We start from the raw sequence: 21,883 nt of genomic DNA, 5'->3' as shown, positions 1-21,883 counted from the left end.
TAAGAGCTCGTTCCCACGTATCTTCTATCCATGGCACTTTTTACTCTTTGGTGCTTGTGAAGTAGATTTTTCTTCTCTTTCGAGATCCCTTGGACTAGAGTATCCTCATCTCCCCAACAACTGAATGTGCCTTTATTGCATCTTCAGAAGGGGTCCTAAAAACCATGCATCATATAGCCCTCCCCCTTAAGCTAGAGGTATTTGATGCCTCTAGCTGTAGGTTGTGCTACAATAGGGTTCTCTTGAATACTTACCCACCTGGTACCAATTGAATTTTCCATGTTACTGCTTTCTTGGCTGATGCACCCTGTTTAGTCATTTATGATGAATAATTGTATCCATCCATGACTAACAACTGGTCTCCTAGACCCTTGAAAGCCATACCCCATCCATTGTCAATATCCGCTTTCACTGGTAGTGAGGCGGTCCGGGGCGGGCAACAAGAAGAGTGGCCTCTAGACACCCTTCAAGGCTCCCGTGCTGCTCAATGGGGCTGGGGCACAACACAACACAAACCAAAACAACAAACCCACCGCCAAATCCCAACTACACAAGGGGCACCACCTAGTTTAAGAGCGAACTAGGACGCAAAAGAGGAGAATCGTTAGAGCAACCCACAAACAAGCAAGGAATTACACTAACCCTAACACCAATGGAATACTCTCACACACTAAAACACGAGAGAGAGAGATAGAGAGAGAAAGAGATAGAGAGAGAGAGAGAGAGATAGTGCTCGGGCTGCTTTGAAACGTATCGGCGATGATCAAGCAAACACAACTATATATTTAAGAAAGAGAGAGAAAGGGAGAGGGGGTGCTTGTTGCATTAATACCTTCTTACAAATCTGTCATTACAAATCAAAGTGAGATTAGTACTTGTTCAACATAGCTTGCGTAAATTTCACCACAACACATCACTAGAAAAGCCACCCCAATCACTGTCTTAAGGCCAGGGGAGTCCTCTCCACCCTGTCGCCCTCTTACAGTATGTGGGATTTATGGCTAGATTGATGACAACACCAGAGACAAGCTATCAAGAACTTAAAAAAAAACCAAGACACTTACGCATCATTGTTGTCCATTACTTCACGTTGGAAAGGGAGACAAAATATCCAAGATTAGTCCAAATCCACCCTCCTTGATTTAGCGAATGTTGGGCTTACACTAGTAGGAGAAATGATAGATTTCCTACTCTCAATTGAATGATCACTCTCTCTCTTACAATGGCATAGATTTCCCTTGCTAATCCCCTATTACAACACATGCACATGCATAAGACAATGAGCTTCCACTCAAGAGCTCCTTCTAGAGAGGTTGAGCTTGGCTTCTCAAGCTATAGCATAGTGCTCTTGCTTATGGCTTCCCCCTTTTATGCTAGCTACACCCTCCTTTTATAGAAATTTTGAAGGCTAGGGTTACTCCTCTAACCATGGTTGAGTTAGATTTTCAGCAATTTATCTAATTTCTTTTGCTTGGAATTATCAAGAAGTTGGTGGGGAAAGAGAGAGGAGAGAAATGGAGGTGATAGGACTTTTCATAGTGGGTTAGTGTTAGTAGAGTTAGTATTAATTTACAAATGGAATTGAATATTTACAATGGGAGTATCCATGTAGGATACAAATAAGGAAGAAAAACTCTTAAGAGGTAAGAAAAGGTGGATTTCTTACAAGGTTGATGCTCCAAGTGTCTTGAGTAGGGCCAATTTTGACGCTTGTTGACGGTCCACTAGCTTTGACGGTACATTTTTTCTCCACTCTTGACCTTCCTTGGGAGACAAGGTAATTGAAGCTGAGTAATCAACCACCATGATGCTGTCTTTTAAGAGAAGAGGCTGAATTTTGTGGTTTTTTGATAGATATGGGTAATTTGGAGGAGGAAAAATGAGACTAGGTGGTCAATTTTGGAATGGAATTGTGTGTGGGAGGTATGAGTTCACCATGGTTTCTCTTATTCTTCAAGGTTGAGGAGAAGGTGAGTAGTGTGCAGAGAGGAGTGGTGAGAGAGATGGGGATGATGAGTGGAGAAGTGTGTGTGAAAGAGGAAAATGATAAAGTGGAAGAGAGAGTGTGGCTGCATAGCATGGGAAAACTGGGGTCCACTAAAAAAATCATAGCTCACAGCTGGTAGCTCCAAAAATCATGAAAATATTTGGGGATTATTCAGAGCGTGGGCTACATTTTCTCTTTTGACCACCGCTCCAAATTCTGAGTGGAGATAGGTGCCAAAATTCTCACCAAAAAGCCTGTTTTTTATGCCTGCAAAAGTCTTTTAGTGGTCCCCTCCTTTGTTGAATTTGTACAATGCATCCAAGAGTGAGCCCCTCCTTTGTCATATTATAATACAAAGCATTCAAGTTGCCCTTGACCCATGCATGGAGGAGGATTATTGGTGAAATAAGAAATATATACATGGTGGGACTAGTGTATGGACTATTCATGGACTTTAGCTCAATGAGCACATGGTGTTAGAATAATGAGTAAAAATAATAATAAAAATATGGAGGAGTTATGGATATGGAAAGATATTGGAATCATATGATATGGTCCCTCCTTGAATTATTTTGGGTGAAAGAGGAAAATGTATGCAAGTAAATAATATAATAAAAGTAACCAATGAGTAGAAATCAATTTTTTGTTTTCACGAGGGTGAGGGTGAAAATGTGGGAGTGATTTGTATAAAGGAAAAATATGAGGTTAGAGTATGTACATATTGGCAAAAAAAAAATATAATTATGGTGTAAGAGGATGAAAGAAGGTGTACATAGGTTTAATAAAACACACACCTAAGTAGAAATATTTAAATAAAATACCAAAATAATTATTAAAAATCCCTATATTTAGGCCATATATACAATGAAATATTTACACACAAAGAGGCCATAATATACTTTTATTTTTTTATTTTTTTTTATTTTTTTTGGCTCACCTAGCCCAGTGACTAGCTAGCTGAGGGTTTTTAAGAAGATATGGGAAAAGTCCCGTGACTCACGCACGCCTATGTACAGTGAAATGGTAGGGATAGCCACAGTGTTTGGGTGATTTTGGTAGGGTGAGGTAACTCACTGTGGCAATTACAAAGAGCCGAAAAAACGGCTATCATTAGCCCTCCCCCTTGGATGATGGTATATTCATGTACCATCATAGAGCATCTTTTCCAAAGAGAGTGCTTCAGAGTCCTTGACGAGATCTTCATTGTTTGGCCCCTCAGAATTTTGGCTGGAGTTACACTCATGCTTCATGTAGCAATACTTACATAAGACAGCGGCCTTTGGACAGATCTTTGGTAGATCCTTTGGTAGAAGGCGACTCAAATAGGGCTTCAAGCGATACCCGTTTACTTTCCTGGAGTGCTCTTTACCATTCAAGTCCATAAGCTGATAGTAACTTGAATTGAAATCCTTCTTGACTATGTATGGCCCTTGCCATCTTGTTTCAAACTTGGCATCAAAACGATTGTCAAGTCGATTGTCATACCTTAGCACAAGCTCTCCTTCCTTGATGCCTTTGTCCTTCAGTTTCTTGTCGTGCGTTTCTTTCGCTTGTGTGGCTTTCCTCTTGTAGCACTCATATGCTGCTTCTCTTTTCCACTCAAGCTCCACTAACGTAAGAAGTCGATCCATCCATACCTCTTGATCATCTTGTGCTCCTTTGCCATGAAGTCGCATTGTTGGAATGTTGAGCTCGATAGGCTGCAAAGCCTCTTGACCATAGACCAAGTGAAATGGTGTGAACTCCGTGGCTTCCCTATATGTGGTTCGATATGCCCACAAGGCACCATCCAAGAAGTCATCCCATAATTTTGTCTTGTTTTGCACCATCTTTCTAATGATTCCTGCAATGACACCATTAGCCTTCTCCACCAAACCATTTGACTGTGGGTAGTATGGTGTGCTATGACGATGTAGAATGTGAAGCTCTTCACAAACTTCTGTGAGCAATCCTTTTCTAAACCCTGGACCATTATCAGAAACAATCTCCAAAGGTGTGCCAAATCTACAACAAATGTGAGTGTAGACGAATTTGCTCACTGTCTTCTCATTTACCTTTGCCACACTTTGTGCTTCCACCCACCTAGTCATATAGTCTACAGCCACTAGAATGTAGAGTTTACCATTTTTTGTCCTAGGCAGAGGACCATAGCATCAATGCCCCACTTTTCAAAGGGTCCATTTGCAAGCACTATTTGCCTCGGGCCATGCACCAACCTTCTATTTCCATTTATCTGACAAGTGTGACAGCTTTTACACCAATGTTGAACATCCACATGCAAACTTGGCCAAACATACCCCGAAAGCAAAATCTTCTTCACAGTTAATTCTTGGGCAAAATGACCACCACATGCCTCTTCATGCAAACCTTTTAGAATGGCTGGAATTTCCTTGATAGTTGGTACTCGTCTGCACACTTGATCCTTCCCTCTTTGATAGAGGGAGCCTTCTAGGAAGAGATATACGCTTGCCTTCTTCATGAGTCTCCTCTTCTGAGCTTTTGTGAAGTCTGGTGGAAACTCACCCTCCAAAATGTAGCCAATGATGGGAGCCAATGACTCCAATCCCTGGTACCTCGGTTGCTTCACAGCAGCCGCCACCATGATGACCTGCACTTCTTTCTTTACACATGCAACGGCTTGTTGTGCAAGTAAATCAGCATCTTCATTCTGTTTCCTAGGAATATGATATAGTTGCACTTCTTCAAATTGATTAAACAATCTACGAATGGCATGAACTTTTGTCCGTAAGCTCTCATTCTTGCATGCCCAAATGCCTAAAATCTGTTTAACAATGAGAAGTGCATCTCCCTTTACCATGAGGCATTGGATCCCTTGGCCAATGCACATCTTCAAACCATGAAGTAGAGTGTCATATTCTGCTTCATTGTTGCTAGCCGAACTTGGTAGATTGAACTTCTCTTTCATGAACACCTCTCCACTTGGGTTGAGCAACACTAGCCCTCCCCCTGCTTTTCCTGTGGCTCGACGAAAAGCTCCATCAAAGAACAAAGTAAAAGCATTAGGAATACTTTTTGGTGGTGGCAATGGTAGGGTCTTTACTTCAGGCACCTTAATCTCCTTTTCGTGCACCCTATAAGTGAGAATCCCTGCCAATTGTGCACGCACACTATCTTCTACCTTGAGAGAGTATTGAAACTCTTGCAACTCCATAATCCACTTTGAGATCCCAGTACTAAGATTCATTTGAGATGACACCCAAGGGAACAAATTTTCTGCAGTGAGAATTACAAAAGGTTTTGGTAGTAGGTAGGATCTAAACTTTCTCACCGCAAACATGAGAGAAAGCATCATGAGTTCTGCTTCTGTGTAGTCTCTCTCCAAAGCATTCATGACCCTACTAGCAAAGTAGATGGGTCGCATCCTTGTACTGTGGGGATCTTGTTGTAGCAACACAGCACCAATTGTTTCTTTCCCAGCACTAGAGCTAACAAAGAATGTGTACTCCCAACAAGGAGGCATGAGTGTTGGTAGCTCTGACAAAATGACTTTAATGTTACAAAAGTACTCTTCAAGCTCATCAGACCATGCAAATTCTACTTGTTGTGTCAACTTTTGCAAAGGGTGAAGTAACTCCGAGGCTAAGTGAATGAAGCGTGACATATACTTCACCTTTTGAATGAATGAGATGACCTCCTTAAGACTCTTGGGTGATGGTAGCTCAATAAGAGCCTTTGCCTTCGAAGGATCCACTTCAATGCCTTTGTAAGAAACTTTATGACCAAGCAAGATTACTTCATCCTCACCTATATGGCACTTGTCGGGGTTGAGTTGACCTCCCATGTCGTAGAGCTTCTTTAAACCTTCTTCTACCCTTTGTAGATGCAATGATTTTGAGCTATAAATACAGAAATCATCAATGAACACCCTAATTGACTTTCCAAAGAATGCTTGAAACACCATATTCATGAAACGTTGGAATGTTGCAGGAGCATTTGTCAGACCAAATGGCATGACTCTAAAAGCATAACAACCCCAAGGAGTGATAAAGGTTGTTTTCAATTGATCCTCCAGTGCAATCCCTATTTGAAAGTAACCCGAGTAACCATCGCACACAGTGTACTTCTCATGACCAGCTACCTCATTTAGTATCTCATCCTGGAATGGGAGGGGAAAGTGATCTCTCTTTGTTGCCTCATTGAGGGGACGGTAATCCACACACACCCTCCACTTGCCGTTCTTCTTAGGAGTGACAACAACAGGAGAGACCCACTCTGAATTCTCCACTGGATAAATGAACCCTGCTGCTAGAAGCTTTCTTACCTCCTTGAGTAAAGCCTGCTCCTTGATGACTCCTAGCCTTCGTAGCTTCTGAGCCTTAGGTGTGGCCTCTGGCTTCAACTCAATTTTGTGTTGAACAGCATCTACTCCACGCACATCGGTGTAGTCTTTAGCAAAAAGCCTAGGAAACTTCCTTAGCACACATTTGAACTCCTCTCTTTCATTCTTTGTAAGTGTTGTTGATAGCATACCTTCCAGCATCCCTTCATCTTGATCACCTTCGTTCTCTTGAGGACCTACCTCCTCCAAGCCTTGACAAGAGGTCTCTTGGTTGCTTGGCTTAAACCTTACCCCCATGACTTCGATGGAAGACTCCTCTTCAGTAATGCTGCCGCTACTTTCTTCTTCTGAAGTGCTATCGGTCCAACCTTCTTCCGTCTCACTTTGAGATGATTCTTCATGGAGCTCCTCTTGGCGTTGCTCCTTCATGTCAAAGACAACCTTCTTGTGATTGTCATTCCTGCAAATTAGCTTTCCACTCTCCCAATCCTGCAAAGCTCGCATTTTCATTAGCCATGGTCTTCCTAGGATAAATGGGTAACCATTTCCCTTGGTAGACATGACATAGAAATCCACTGCCTTCTTAATGCCAAAGGCCTCCACAAAAACATTTTTACAAATGCCTACGCACCTAGCCTTGCTATTGTTTGCCATCTTGACCCTAATTTCAGGTGTCTCATGGATGTGCATGCCTAGTTTTTGCATGAGTCCCTCTGTCATGATGCAAATTTGTGCACCCCCATCCACTAGACCTTTCCTAACCAATCTCCCTTTGATGTAACAGTCTAGCACCGGTGTAATGTCCTCATTCATTTCAGCTTGTGCAATTTTTACAACAGGCACACTCTCTTTTACCTTTCTCCTAGTGCTAACTGCCCTTGTTAAATCCCTCCTAACTTGTGGACATAATGCAAGAAATTGAGGCCATGAAATATCAGGACCCTTACCTCTCATGTCTTCCAACAAGTTGTACGGAGCCATACCATGTCCAGAGGGAAGTCTTGGAGGTTGATACGACGTCGAGTCCTCTTGGTTTCCTTGGTTCCCTTTGCCTTCTTGCCTTGTCCATGGTCACTCTGTGATGTGACTCCTTCTTTCTCTTTACCTTTTCCTCGGCCACGCTTAATTCCATTGGCTTCCATGTCAACCTCATTTGAATTTGTCACCTCTACCACATGCACATTTGGATCTGGCAAAGGTGGAACTCCTTCTACCCCTTGTGGAGGTGGTCTTGGTCCATTTGGCCTTTGTAGAAGCCTTGGTTGTTGACCAGTTCCTTCACCTGCATTCATCACTGGGTAATTCAAGTTAGGCCTCCCTGGCTCCCCACGGGGCCAAGGACAATTATACATCCCATGTCCAGACTCTCCGCAATTCCAACATTGCAAGACTCTCCTAGGTCGTGGATCTCGCTCTTCAGACTTCTTTGCTTGTCCCTTTGGACCTACAGCTTGTGCAAGGTGAATTGACAGGCTGCTTAAAGATTCGTTTAACTTCTCAATTACTTCCGCCGTTACCTCAGGAAGCTCCCTCGATGTTGATGCTTGTGACTTACCTTTGGGTCTAAGACCTTCTATTGGAACCTCTCCCTTAAGCACTTGAGTTTCCTATACTTCTCAGCAGCCCTAGTTTCAGCTGCATCAAAAGTAGCAGGTGCACCCGCCTCAACTTTTACCTTAAGGTCAGGAAAGAGTCCGGCTATGAACCTCTCCTTCTTTAAAAATTCTGCACCATCACCAGGGTTAGCAACATTTCGTATCCATAGAGCCCAAAGACGTAGAAACTCTTGCTTGTACAAGTAGTAGTCATCTAAGTCTTTTTGCTTATGAGAAACAATGTCTTGCCATAGTTTCTGAGTGTTTTGGGGATCAAAGAAGTATCTCTTAAAATGATTTAAAACTTCTGTGTAATTCCCCTTAACTTCCTCAGGCAAAGAGTCAAACCAAGTACTAGCATCTTTCCTAAGGACCACCTCAAACATTTCTACACGTTCTTGATCGGTTACTATCCTCTTGATACGGCAAGACATCTTGAAATTTGCTAAAAATAATTCTGCATCCTCTCCAGGCTCTCCAAAGAAAAGAGGATATCCAGACATTTGGCGTTGGCTCTCCATTATTATGAAAGATTACAACACGAGTTACAATAAGGGATACAATAGAGATCTAGAACCACTCGCCTGCAAATGAAGAAGTGAGAAAATACCACTCTAGGTTTTCTTCTTCAGCTATCCAAGCTTCAATAAGGTCTCGATTTGTTTGATCAAAACAAAAGGGTAGACTATTGATGAGCTCTAAGAAGGGTTGAAATTCTTCAAAGCTAAGGCGATAAACAGAAATCTCTAGAACTTCCTTTTCTGGATCCAAAAGAGCAACCACGTCCCAAGTGATAAATTGCACTTGCTCTACAATTCCCAATGCACAAGCGGTTTGTATAAAAACTAGATCTTCATGCTCGTCGAAGGCCGTGAGAAAGTAGCAATTGACTAGGAGCTCCTTTCCTTCGAGTTCCACACAGTCGGAGTGAGGCAACCTTCTCACAATTTCATAAAGAACATCCTCATCAAGTCCAATCAAGTTTGCAAGATTTAAAGACTCCACTTGTGCTACAAAATTCCTGGACAAAAACTCCTTAGGATTATGGTTAAATCATTCAAAAGCATAAAGAGATTTACAATGTCTCTATGAACAAAGTGTCATAGAAAGTAGAGAAGGATGAGAATTTATACAAATTTGCAATCTTCTCTATGCTCTCTTTATTAAGACAAGCTCTGAATAGCTCCCTATCTCCTTTGTTGAAAGCGAAAGGAAGACTATTAATAAGATGCAAGTGAGGGAAAAATTCACCAAATGTGAGTCTATGAAGCATGAACTCTGGCCGCAAGTTTCCTGAAGAGTCTTCCTCAATGGTGAAATGCACTCGCCAAACGCCAAATTTCACTCTATTTACCAATCTTAGGGCACACACTAGTTGGATGAATGCGCGGTCTTCCTTAGTGCCCAACAACAAGAGGAAAATGGAATCAACGCGTAGGACCTTCCGTCTTAACTTCACCACCCTCTTGTTATGAGGGAGACGCCTTACTACTTGCTCCTGCAACTCAATTGGTAATAGAGCTAGATCTCTAAGGATTGAACTTTCACTGCACACACATTCCCAGTTAGAACAAATGATCCTTTTTTTGTTTCTTGTAACAACTTGGACAAAGAAAAAACAAACATACACACTACTTTGCCGGGCTGCACTTCATTTTAAAATAAAATGAACACATGTACATCAAAAGAAGTGTGGTAGTTGATGAGAGGTAGAATGACAGGGTTTGGTGATGCAAGAATTTCTCCTGCTCTTTGGGCACCAAACATGAACACCATTCGTTGTTGAAAATGGATCTTTCTACTAATTGCAACGTTTATTCTAATGTGTGGAGTAAAATGAAAGGGAAAAACCTCTATTCCTGGGCCATTATCCATGGCCTATGCATGTCCTAATGCTTAAAACAAAACAAAAATATAGACGTCCAAACTAAGGTCGTACCTAATGAGAGGCAAAATAAAAGGATTTACTGAAGCGTTTATCTCGGCCAACCTAAGAGGACCTAAAATTCTACGAATGACACGTTGAAATTGCAACTTAGTACTAACAATTATGTGTACCTTTTGCCTTGCAATGGGAATGAAGGGATCATACAAATCTTCGTGATTCATGCACACTACTTGACTATGCTAAAGGTTGATTCTACACAAAAATACACAAGCCGATCCTCAGTGGGGGCACCAATTTGAGGCGGTCCGGGGCGGGCAACAAGAAGAGTGGCCTCTAGACACCCTTCAAGGCTCCCGTGCTGCTCAATGGGGCTGGGACACAACACAACACAAACCAAAACAACAAACCCACCGCCAAATCCCAACTACACAAGGGGCACCACCTAGTTTAAGAGCGAACTAGGACGCAAAAGAGGAGAATCGTTAGAGCAACCCACAAACAAGCAAGGAATTACACTAACCCTAACACCAATGGAATACTCTCACACACTAAAACACGAGAGAGAGAGATAGAGAGAGAAAGAGATAGAGAGAGAGAGAGAGAGATAGTGCTCGGGCTGCTTTGAAACGTATCGGCTATGATCAAGCAAACACAACTATATATTTAAGAAAGAGAGAGAAAGGGGGAGGGGGTGCTTGTTGCATTAATACCTTCTTACAAATCTGTCATTACAAATCAAAGTGAGATTAGTACTTGTTCAACATAGCTTGCGTAAATTTCACCACAACACATCACTAGAAAAGCCACCCCAATCACTGTCTTAAGGCCAGGGGAGTCCTCTCCACCCTGTCGCCCTCTTACAGTATGTGGGATTTATGGCTAGATTGATGACAACACCAGAGACAAGCTATCAAGAACTTAAAAAAAACCAAGACACTTACGCATCATTGTTGTCCATTACTTCACGTTGGAAAGGGAGACAAAATATCCAAGATTAGTCCAAATCCACCCTCCTTGATTCAGCGAATGTTGGGCTTACACTAGTAGGAGAAATGATAGATTTCCTACTCTCAATTGAATGATCACTCTCTCTCTTACAATGGCATAGATTTCCCTTGCTAATCCCCTATTACAACACATGCACATGCATAAGACAATGAGCTTCCACTCAAGAGCTCCTTCTAGAGAGGTTGAGCTTGGCTTCTCAAGCTATAGCATAGTGCTCTTGCTTATGGCTTCCCCCTTTTATGCTAGCTACACCCTCCTTTTATAGCAATTTTGAAGGCTAGGGTTACTCCTCTAACCATGGTTGGGTTAGATTTTCAGCAATTTATCTAATTTCTTTTGCTTGGAATTATCAAGAAGTTGGTGGGGAAAGAGAGAGGAGAGAAATGGAGGTGATAGGACTTTTCATAGTGGGTTAGTGTTAGTAGAGTTAGTATTAATTTACAAATGGAATTGAATATTTACAATGGGAGTATCCATGTAGGATACAAATAAGAAGAAAAACTCTTAAGAGGTAAGAAAAGGTGGATTTCTTACAAGGTTGATGCTCCAAGTGTCTTGAGTAGGGCCAATTTTGACGCTTGTTGACGGTCCACTAGCTTTGACGGTACATTTTTTTCCACTCTTGACCTTCCTTGAGAGACAAGGTAATTGAAGCTGAGTAATCAACCACCATGATGCTGTCTTTTAAGAGAAGAGGCTGAATTTTGTGGTTTTTTTGATAGATATGGGTAATTTGGAGGAGGAAAAATGAGACTAGGTGGTCAATTTTGGAATGGAATTGTGTGTGTGGGAGGTATGAGTTCACCATGGTTTCTCTTATTCTTCAAGGTTGAGGAGAAGGTGAGTAGTGTGCAGAGAGGAGTGGTGAGAGAGATGGGGATGATGAGTGGAGAAGTGTGTGTGAAAGAGGAAAATGATAAAGTGGAAGAGAGAGTGTGGCTGCATAGCATGGGAAAACTGGGGTCCACTAAAAAAATCATAGCTCACAGCTGGTAGCTCCAAAAATCATGAAAAATTTGGGGTGATTATTCAGAGCGTGGGCTACATTTTCTCTTTTGACCACCGCTCAAAAAATTCGGGTGGAGATAGGTGCCAAATTCTCACCAAAAAGCCTGTTTTTTTATGCTGCAAAAAGTCTTTTAGTGGTCCCCCTCCTGAGTGAGCCCCTCCTTTGTCATATTATAATACAAAGCATTCAAGTTGCCCTTGACCCATGCATGGAGGAGGATTATTGGTGAAATAAGAAATATATACATGGTGGGACTAGTGTATGGACTATTCATGGACTTTAGCTCAATGGCACATGGTGTTAGAATAATGAGTAAAAATAATAATAAAAAATGGAGGAGTTATGGATATGGAAAGATATTGGAATCATATGATATGGTCCCTCCTTGAATTATTTTGGGTGAAAGAGGAAAATGTATGCAAGTAAATAATATAATAAAAGTAACCAATGAGTAGAAATCAATTTTTTGTTTTTCACGAGGGTGAGGGTGAAAATGTGGGAGTGATTTGTATAAAGGAAAAATATGAGGTTAGAGTATGTACATATTGGCAAAAAAAAAAATATAATTATGGTGTAAGAGGATGAAAGAAGGTGTACATAGGTTTAATAAAACACACACCTAAGTAGAAATATTTAAATAAAATACCAAATAATTATTAAAATCCCTATATTTAGGCCATATATACAATGAAATATTTACACACAAAGGGCCATAATATACTTTTAATTTTTTTATTTTTTTTGGCTCACCTAGCCCAGTGACTAGCTAGCTGAGGGTTTTTAAGAAGATATGGGAAAAGTCCCGTGACTCACGCCGCCTATGTACAGTGAAATGGTAGGGATAGCCACAGTGTTTGGGTGATTTTGGTAGGGTGAGGTAACTCACTGTGGCAATTACAAAGAGCCGAAAAAACGGCTATCATTAGCCCTCCCCCTGGATGATGGTATATTCATGTACCATCATAGAGCATCTTTTCCAAAGAGAGTGCTTCAGAGTCCTTGACGAGATCTTCATTGTTTGGCCTCAGAATTTTGGCTGGAGTTACACTCATGCTTCATGTAAAAATACTTACATAAGACAGCGGCCTTTGGACAGATCTTTGGTAGATCCTTTGGTAGAAGGCGACTCAAATAGGGCTTCAAGCGATACCCGTTTACTTTCCTGGAGTGCTCTTTACCATTCAAGTCCATAAGCTGATAGTAACTTGAATTGAAAGCCTTCTTGACTATGTATGGCCCTTGCCATCTTGTTTCAAACTTGGCATCAAAACGATTGTCAAGTCGATTGTCATACCTTAGCACAAGCTCTCTTCCTTGATGCCTTTGTCCTTCAGTTTCTTGTCGTGCGTTTCTTTCGCTTGTGTGGCTTTCCTCTTGTAGCACTCATATGCTGCTTCTCTTTTCCACTCAAGCTCCACTAACGTAAGAAGTCGATCCATCCATACCTCTTGATCATCTTGTGCTCTTTGCCATGAAGTCGCATTGTTGGAATGTTGAGCTCGATAGGCTGCAAAGCCTCTTGACCATAGACCAAGTGAAATGGTGTGAACTCCGTGGCTTCCTATATGTGGTTCGATATGCCACAAGGCACCATCCAAGAAGTCATCCCATAATTTTGTCTTGTTTTGCACCTCTTTCTAATGATTCCTGCAATGACACCATTAGCCTTCTCCACCAAACCATTTGACTGTGGGTAGTATGGTGTGCTATGACGATGTAGAATGTGAAGCTCTTCACAAACTTCTGTGAGCAATCCTTTTCTAAACCCTGGACCATTATCAGAAACAATCCAAAGGTGTGCCAAATCTACAACAAATGTGAGTGTAGACGAATTTGCTCACTGTCTTCTCATTTACCTTTGCCACACTTTGTGCTTCCACCCACCTAGTCATATAGTCTACAGCCACTAGAATGTAGAGTTTACCATTTTTTGTCCTAGGCAGAGGACCCATAGCATCAATGCCCCACTTTTCAAAGGGTCCATTTGCAAGCACTATTTGCCTCGGGCCATGCACCAACCTTCTATTTCCATTTATCTGACAAGTGTGACAGCTTTTTTACACCAATGTTGAACATCCACATGCAAACTTGGCCAAACATACCACCAACAAGCAATATCTTCTTCACAGTTAATTCTTGGGCAAAATGACCACCACATGCCTCTTCATGCAAACCTTTTAGAATGGCTGGAATTTCCTTGATAGTTGGTACTCGTCTGCACACTTGATCCTTCCCTCTTTGATAGAGGGAGCCTTCTAGGAAGAGATATACGCTTGCTTCTTCATGAGTCTCCTCTTCTGAGCTTTTGTGAAGTCTGGTGGAAAACTCACCCTCCAAAATGTAGCCAATGATGGGAGCCAATGACTCCAATCCCTGGTACCTCGGTTGCTTCACAGCAGCCGCCACCATGATGACCTGCACTTCTTTCTTTACAATGCAACGGCTTGTTGTGCAAGTAAATCAGCATCTTCATTCTGTTTCCTAGGAATATGATATAGTTGCACTTCTTCAAATTGATTAAACAATCTACGAATGGCATGAACTTTTGTCCGTAAGCTCTCATTCTTGCATGCCCAAATGCCTAAAATCTGTTTAACAATGAGAAGTGCATCTCCCTTTACCATGAGGCGTTGTATCCTTGGCCAATGCACATCTTCAAACATGAAGTAGAGTGTCATATTCTGCTTCATTGTTGCTAGCTGAACTTGGTAGATTGAACTTCTCTTTCATGAACCACCTCTCCACTTGGGTTGAGCAACACTAGCCTCCCCCTGCTTTTCCTGTGGCTCGACGAAAAGCTCCATCAAAGAACAAAGTAAAAGCATTAGGAATACTTTTTGGTGGTGGCAATGGTAGGGTCTTTACTTCAGGCACCTTAATCTCCTTTTCGTGCACCTATAAGTGAGAATCCCTGCCAATTGTGCACGCACACTATCTTCTACCTTGAAAGAGTATTGAAACTCTTGCAACTCATAAACTTTGAGATCCTAGTACTAAGATTCATTTGAGATGACACCCAAGGGAAAAAAATTTTCTGCAGTGAGAATTACAAAAGGTTTTGGTAGCAGGTAGGATCTAAACTTTCTCACCGCAAACATGAGAGAAAAGCATCATGAGTTCTGCTTCTGTGTAGTCTCTCTCCAAAGCATTCAACCTACTAGCAAAGTAGATGGGTCGCATCCTTGTACTGTGGGGATCTTGTTGTAGCAACACAGCACCAATTGTTTCTTTCCCAGCACTAGAGCTAACAAAGAATGTGTACTCCCAACAAGGAGGCATGAGTGTTGGTAGCTTGACAAAATGACTTTAATGTTACAAAAGTACTCTTCAAGCTCATCAGACCATGCAAATTTACTTGTTGTGTCAACTTTTGCAAAGGGTGAAGTAACTCCGAGGCTAAGTGAATGAAGCGTGACATATACTTCACCTTTTGAATGAATGAGATGACCTCTTAAGACTCTTGGGTGATGGTAGCTCAATAAGAGCCTTTGCCTTCGAAGGATCCACTTCAATGCTTTGTAAGAAACTTTATGACAAGCAAGATTACTTCATCCTCACCTATATGGCACTTGTCGGGGTTGAGTTGACCTCCATGTCGTAGAGCTTCTTTAAACCTTCTTCTTACCCTTTGTAGATGCAATGATTTTGAGCTATAAATACAGAAATCATCAATGAACCCCTAATTGACTTTCCAAAGAATGCTTGAAACACCATATTCATGAAACGTTGGAATGTTGCAGGAGCATTTGTCAGACCAAATGGCATGACTCTAAAAGCATAACAACCCCAAGGAGTGATAAAGGTTGTTTTCAATTGATCCTCCAGTGCAATCCCTATTTGAAAGTAACCGAGTAACCATCGCACACAGTGTACTTCTCATGACCAGCTACCTCATTTAGTATTCACTCCTGGAATGGGAGGGGAAAGTGATCTCTCTTTGTTGCCTCATTGAGGGACGGTAATCCACACACACCCTCCACTTGCCGTTCTTCTTAGGAGTGACAAAAACAGGAGGACCACTCTGAATTCTCCACTGGATAAATGAACCCTGCTGCTAGAAGCTTTCTTACCTCCTTGAGTAAAGCCTGCTCCTTGATGACTCCTAGCCTTCGTAGCTTCTGAGCCTTAGGTGTGGCCTCTGGCTTAACTCAATTTTGTGTTGAACAGCATCTACTCACGCACATCGGTGTAGTCTTTAGCAAAAAGCCTAGGAAACTTTTAGCACACATTTGAACTCCTCTCTTTCATTCTTTGTAAGTGTTGTTGATAGCATACCTTCCAGCATCCCTTCATCTTGATCACTTCGTTCTCTTGAGGACCTACCTCCTCCAAGCCTTGACAAGAGGTCTCTTGGTTGCTTGGCTTAAACCTTACCCATGACTTCGATGGAAGACTCCTCTTCAGTAATGCTGCCGCTACTTTTTCTTCTGAAGTGCTATCGGTCCAACCTTCTTCGTCTCACTTTGAGATGATTCTTCATGGAGCTCCTCTTGGCGTTGCTCTTCATGTCAAGACAACCTTCTTGTGATTGTCATTCCTGCAAATTAGCTTTCCACTCTCCCAATCCTGCAAAGCTCGCATTTTCATTAGCCTGGTCTTCCTAGGATAAATGGGTAACCATTTCCCTTGGTAGACATGACATAGAAATCCACTGCCTTCTTAATGCCAAAGGCCTCCAAAAAAACATTTTTACAAATGCCTACGCACCTAGCCTTGCTATTGTTTGCCATCTTGACCCTAATTTCAGGTGTCTCATGGATGTGCATGCCTAGTTTTTGCATGAGTCCTCTGTCATGATGCAAATTTGTGCACCCCCATCCACTAGACCTTCCTAACCAATCTCCCTTTGATGTAACAGTCTAGCTCGGTGTAATGTCCTCATTCATTTCAGCTTGTGCAATTTTTACAACAGGCACACTCTCTTTTACCTTTCTCCTAGTGCTAACTGCCCTTGTTAAATCCCTCCTAACTGTGGACATAATGCAAGAAATTGAGGCCATGAAATATCAGGACCCTTACCTCTCATGTCTTCCAACAAGTTGTACGGAGCCATACCATGTCCAGAGGGAAGTCTTGGAGGTTGATACGACGTCGATTCTCTTGGTTTCCTTGGTTCCCTTTGCCTTCTTGCCTTGTCCATGGTCACTCTGTGATGTGACTCCTTCTTTCTCTTTACCTTTTCCTCGGCCACGCTTAATTCCATTGGTTCCATGTCAACCTCATTTGAATTTGTCACCTCTACCACATGCACATTTGGATCTGGCAAAGGTGGAACTCCTTCTACCCCTTGTGGAGGTGGTCTTGGTCCATTTGGCCTTTGTAGAAGCCTGGTTGTTGACCAGTTCCTTCACCTGCATTCATCACTGGGTAATTCAAGTTAGGCCTCCCTGGCTCCCCACGGGGCCAAGGACAATTATACATTCCCATGTCCAGACTTCCGCAATTCCAACATTGCAGACTCTCCTAGGTCGTGGATCTCGCTCTTCAGACTTCTTTTGTTGTCCCTTTGGACCTACAGCTTGTGCAAGGTGAATTGACAGGCTGCTTAAAGATTCGTTTAACTTCTCAATTACTTCCGCCGTTACCTCAGGAAGCTCTCGATGTTGATGCTTGTGACTTACCTTTGGGTCTAAGATTCTATTGGAACCTCTCCCCTTAAGCATTGAGTTTCCTATACTTCTCAGAGCCCTAGTTTCAGCTGCATCAAAAGTAGCAGGTGCACCGCCTCAACTTTTACCTTAAGGTCAGGAAAGAGTCCGGCTATGAATCTCTTCTTTAAAAATTCTGCACCATCACCAGGGTTAGCATTTTCGTATCCATAGAGCAAAGAGTAGAAACTCTTGCTTGTACAAGTAGTAGTCATCTAAGTCTTTTTGCTTATGAGAAACAATGTTTGCATAGTTTTTGAGTGTTTTGGGGATCAAAGAAGTATCTCTTAAAACGATTAAAACTTCTGTGTAATTCCCTTAACTTCCTCAGGCAAAGAGTCAAACAAGTACTAGCATCTTTCCTAAGGACCACTCAAACATTTCTACACGTTCTTGATCGGTTACTATCCTCTTGATACGGCAAGACATCTTGAAATTTGCTAAAAATAATTCTGCATCCTCTCCAGGCTCTCCAAAGAAAAGAGGATATCCAGACATTTGGCGTTGGCTCTCCATTATTATGAAAGATTACAACACGAGTTACAATAAGGATACAATAGAGATCTAGAACCACTCGCCTGCAAATGAAGAAGTGAGAAAATAACTCTAGGTTTCTTCTTCAGCTATCCAAGCTTCAATAAGGTCTCGATTTGTTTGATCAAAACAAAAGGGTAGACATTGATGAGCTCTAAGAAGGGTTGAAATTCTTCAAAGCTAAGGCGATAAACAGAAATCTCTAGAACTTCCTTTTGGATCCAAAAGAGCAACCACGTCCCAAGTGATAAATTGCACTTGCTCTACAATTCCCAATGCACAAGCGGTTTGTATATAAAACTAGATCTTCATGCTCGTCGAAGGCCGTGAGAAAGTAGCAATTGACTAGGAGCTCCTTTCCTTCGAGTTCCACACAGTCGGAGTGAGGCAACCTTCTCACAATTTCATAAAGAACATCCTCATCAAGTCCAATCAAGTTTGCAAGATTTAAAGACTCCACTTGTGCTACAAAATTCCTGGACAAAAACTCCTTAGGATTATGGTTAAATCATTCAAAAGCATAAAGAGATTTACAATGTCTCTATGAACAAAGTGTCATAGAAAGTAGAGAAGGATGAGGATTTATACAAATTTGCAATCTTCTCTATGCTCTCTTTATTAAGACAAGCTCTGAATAGCTCTATCTTTTGTTGAAAGCGAAAGGAAGACTATTAATAAGATGCAAATGAGGGAAAAATTCACCAAATGTGAGTCTATGAAGCATGAACTCTGGCCGCAAGTTCCTGAAGAGTCTTCCTCAATGGTGAAATGCACTCGCCCAACGCCAAATTTCACTCTATTTACCAATTTAGGGCACACACTAGTTGGTGAATGCGCGGTCTTCTTAGTGCCAACAACAAGAGGAAAATGGAATCACGCGTAGGACCTTCCGTCTTAACTTCACCACCCTCTTGTTATGAGGGAGACGCCTTACTACTTGCTCTGCAATCAATTGGTAATAGAGTAGATCTCTAAGGATTGACTTTCACTGCACACACATTCCAGTTAGAACAAATGATCGTTTTTTTGTTTCTTGTAACAACTTGGACAAAGAAAAAACAACATACACATACTTTGCCGGGTGTGCATTTTAATTTAAATAAAATGACATGTACATCAAAAGAGTGTGGTAGTTGATGAGAGGTAGAATGACAGGGTTTGGTGATGCAATGAATTTCTCCTGCTCTTTGGGCACAAACATGAACACCATTCGTTGTTGAAATGGATCTTCTACTAATTGCAACGTTTATTCTAATGTGTGGGTGTAAAATGAAAGGGAAAAACCTCTATTCCTGGGCCATTATCATGGCTATGCATGTCCTAATGCTTAAAACAAAAACAAAAATATAGACGTCCAAACTAAGGTCGTACCTAATGAGAGGCAAAATAAAGGATTTACTGAAGCGTTTATCTCGGCCAACCTAAGAGGACCTAAAATTCTACGAATGACACGTTGAAATTGCAACTTAGTACTAACAATTATGTGTACCTTTTGCCTTGCATGGGATGAAGGGATCATACAAATCTTCGTGATTCATGCACATATTGACTTGCTAAAGGTTGATTCTACACAAAAATACACAAGCCGTCCTCGTGGGGGCACCAATTTGAGGCGGTCGGGGCGGGCAACAAGAAGAGTGGCCTCTAGACACCCTTCAAGGTCCCGTGCTGCTCAATGGGGCTGGGGCACAACACAACACAAACCAAAACAACACCCACGCCAAATCCAACTACACAAGGGGCACCACCTAGTTTAAGAGAGCGAATAGGAGCAAAAGAGGAGAATCGTTAGAGAACCACAAACAAGCAAGGAATTACACTAACCTAACACCAATGGAATACTCTCACACACTAAAACGAGAGAGAGAGATAGAGAGAGAAAGAGATAGGAGAGAGAGAGAGAGAGATAGTGCTCGGGCTGCTTTGAAACGTATCGGCGATGATCAAGCAAACACAACTATATATTTAAGAAAGAGAGAGAGAAGGGGGAGGGGGTGTGCTTGTTGCATTAATACCTTCTTACAAATCTGTCATTACAAATCAAAGTGAGATTAGTACTTGTTCACATAGCTTGGTAAATTTCACCACAACACACACTAGAAAAGCCACCCCAATCATGTCTTAAGGCCAGGGGAGTCCTCTCCACCCTGTCGCCCCTTACAGTTGTGATTTATGGCTAGATTGATGACAACACCAGAGACAAGTATCAAGAACTTAAAAAAAAACCAAGAACTTACGCATCATTGTTGTCCATTACTTCACGTTGGAAAGGGAGACAAAATATCCAAGATTAGTCCAAATCCTCCTTGATTTAGCGAATGTTGGGCTTACATAGTAGGAGAAATGATAGATTTCCTACTCTCAATTGAATGATCACTCTCTCTTACAATGGCATAGATTTCTTGCTAATCCCTATTACAACAATGCACATGCATAAGACAATGAGCTTCCACTCAAGAGTCCTTTAGAGAGGTTGAGCTTGGCTTCTCAAGCTATAGCATAGTGCTCTTGCTTATGGCTTCCTTTTATGCTAGCTACCTCCTTTTATAGCAATTTTGAAGGCTAGGGTTATCCTCTAACCATGGTTGAGTTAGATTTTATTAATTTTTATTTTCTTTATTTTTTGCTTGGAATTAATCAAGAAGTTGGTGGGGAAAAGAGAGAGGAGAGAAATGGAGGTGATAGGACTTTTTCATAGTGGGTTAGTGTTAGTAGAGTTAGTATTAATTTACAATGGAATTGAATATTTCAATGGGAGTATCCATGTAGGATACAAATAAGGAAGAAAAACTCTTAAGAGGTAAGAAAAGGTGGATTTCTTACAAGGTTGATGCTCCAAGTGTCTTGAGTAGGCAATTTTGACGCTTGTTGACGGTCCACTAGCTTTGACGGTACATTTTTTCTCCACTCTTGACTTCCTTGAGAGACAAGGTAATTGAAGCTGAGTAATCAACACCATGATGCTGTCTTTTAGAGAGAGGCTGAATTTTGTGGTTTTTTGATAGATATGGGTAATTTGGAGGAGGGAAAATGAGACTAGGTGGTCAATTTTGGAATGGAATTGTGTGTGGGAGGAGTATGTAGTTCACCATGGTTTCTCTTATTCTTCAAGGTTGAGGAGAAGGTGAGTAGTGTGCAGGAGGAGTGGTGAGAGAGATGGGATGATGAGTGGAGAAGTGTGTGTGAAAGAGGAAAATGATAAAGTGGAAAGAGTGAGTGTGGCTGTAGATGGGAAAACTGGGGTCACTAAAAAAATCATAGCTCACAGCTGGTAGCTCCAAATCATGAAAAAAATTTGGGGTGATTATTCAGAGTGGGCTACATTTTCTCTTTTGACCACCGCTCCAAATTCGGAGTGGAGATAGGTGCCAAAATTCTCACCAAAAAGCCTGTTTTTTAGGCCTGCAAAAGTCTTTTAGTGGTCCCCTCCTTTGTTGAATTTGTACAATGCATCCAGAGTGAGCCCTCCTTTGTATATTATAATACAAAGCATTCAAGTTGCCCTTGACCCATGCATGGAGGAGGATTATTGGTGAAATAAGAAATATATACATGGTGGGACTAGTGTATGGACTATCATGGACTTTAGCTCACTGGGATGGTGTTAGAATATGGTATAAATTAATAATAAAAATATGGCGGAGTTATGGATATGGAGATATTGGAATCCATATGATATGGTCCCTCCTTGAATTATTTTGGGTGAAAGAGGAAAATGTATGCAAGTAAATAATATAATAAAAGTAACCAATGAGTAGAAATCAATTTTTTGTTTTCACGAGGGTGAGGGTGAAAATGTGGGAGTGATTTGTATAAAGGAAAAATATGAGGTTAGAGTATGTACATATTGGCAAAAAAAAAAATATAATTATGGTGTAAGAGGATGAAAGAAGGTGTACATAAGTTTAATAAAA

The sequence above is a fragment of the Adiantum capillus-veneris genome, chromosome 15 (genome assembly GCF_014529385.1).
Source record: "Adiantum capillus-veneris isolate H3 chromosome 15, ASM1452938v2, whole genome shotgun sequence".
Lineage (NCBI taxonomy): Eukaryota > Viridiplantae > Streptophyta > Polypodiopsida > Polypodiales > Pteridaceae > Adiantum > Adiantum capillus-veneris.
The sequence above is the reverse complement of the archived record's forward strand: the minus strand, read 5'-3'. Positions refer to the sequence as shown.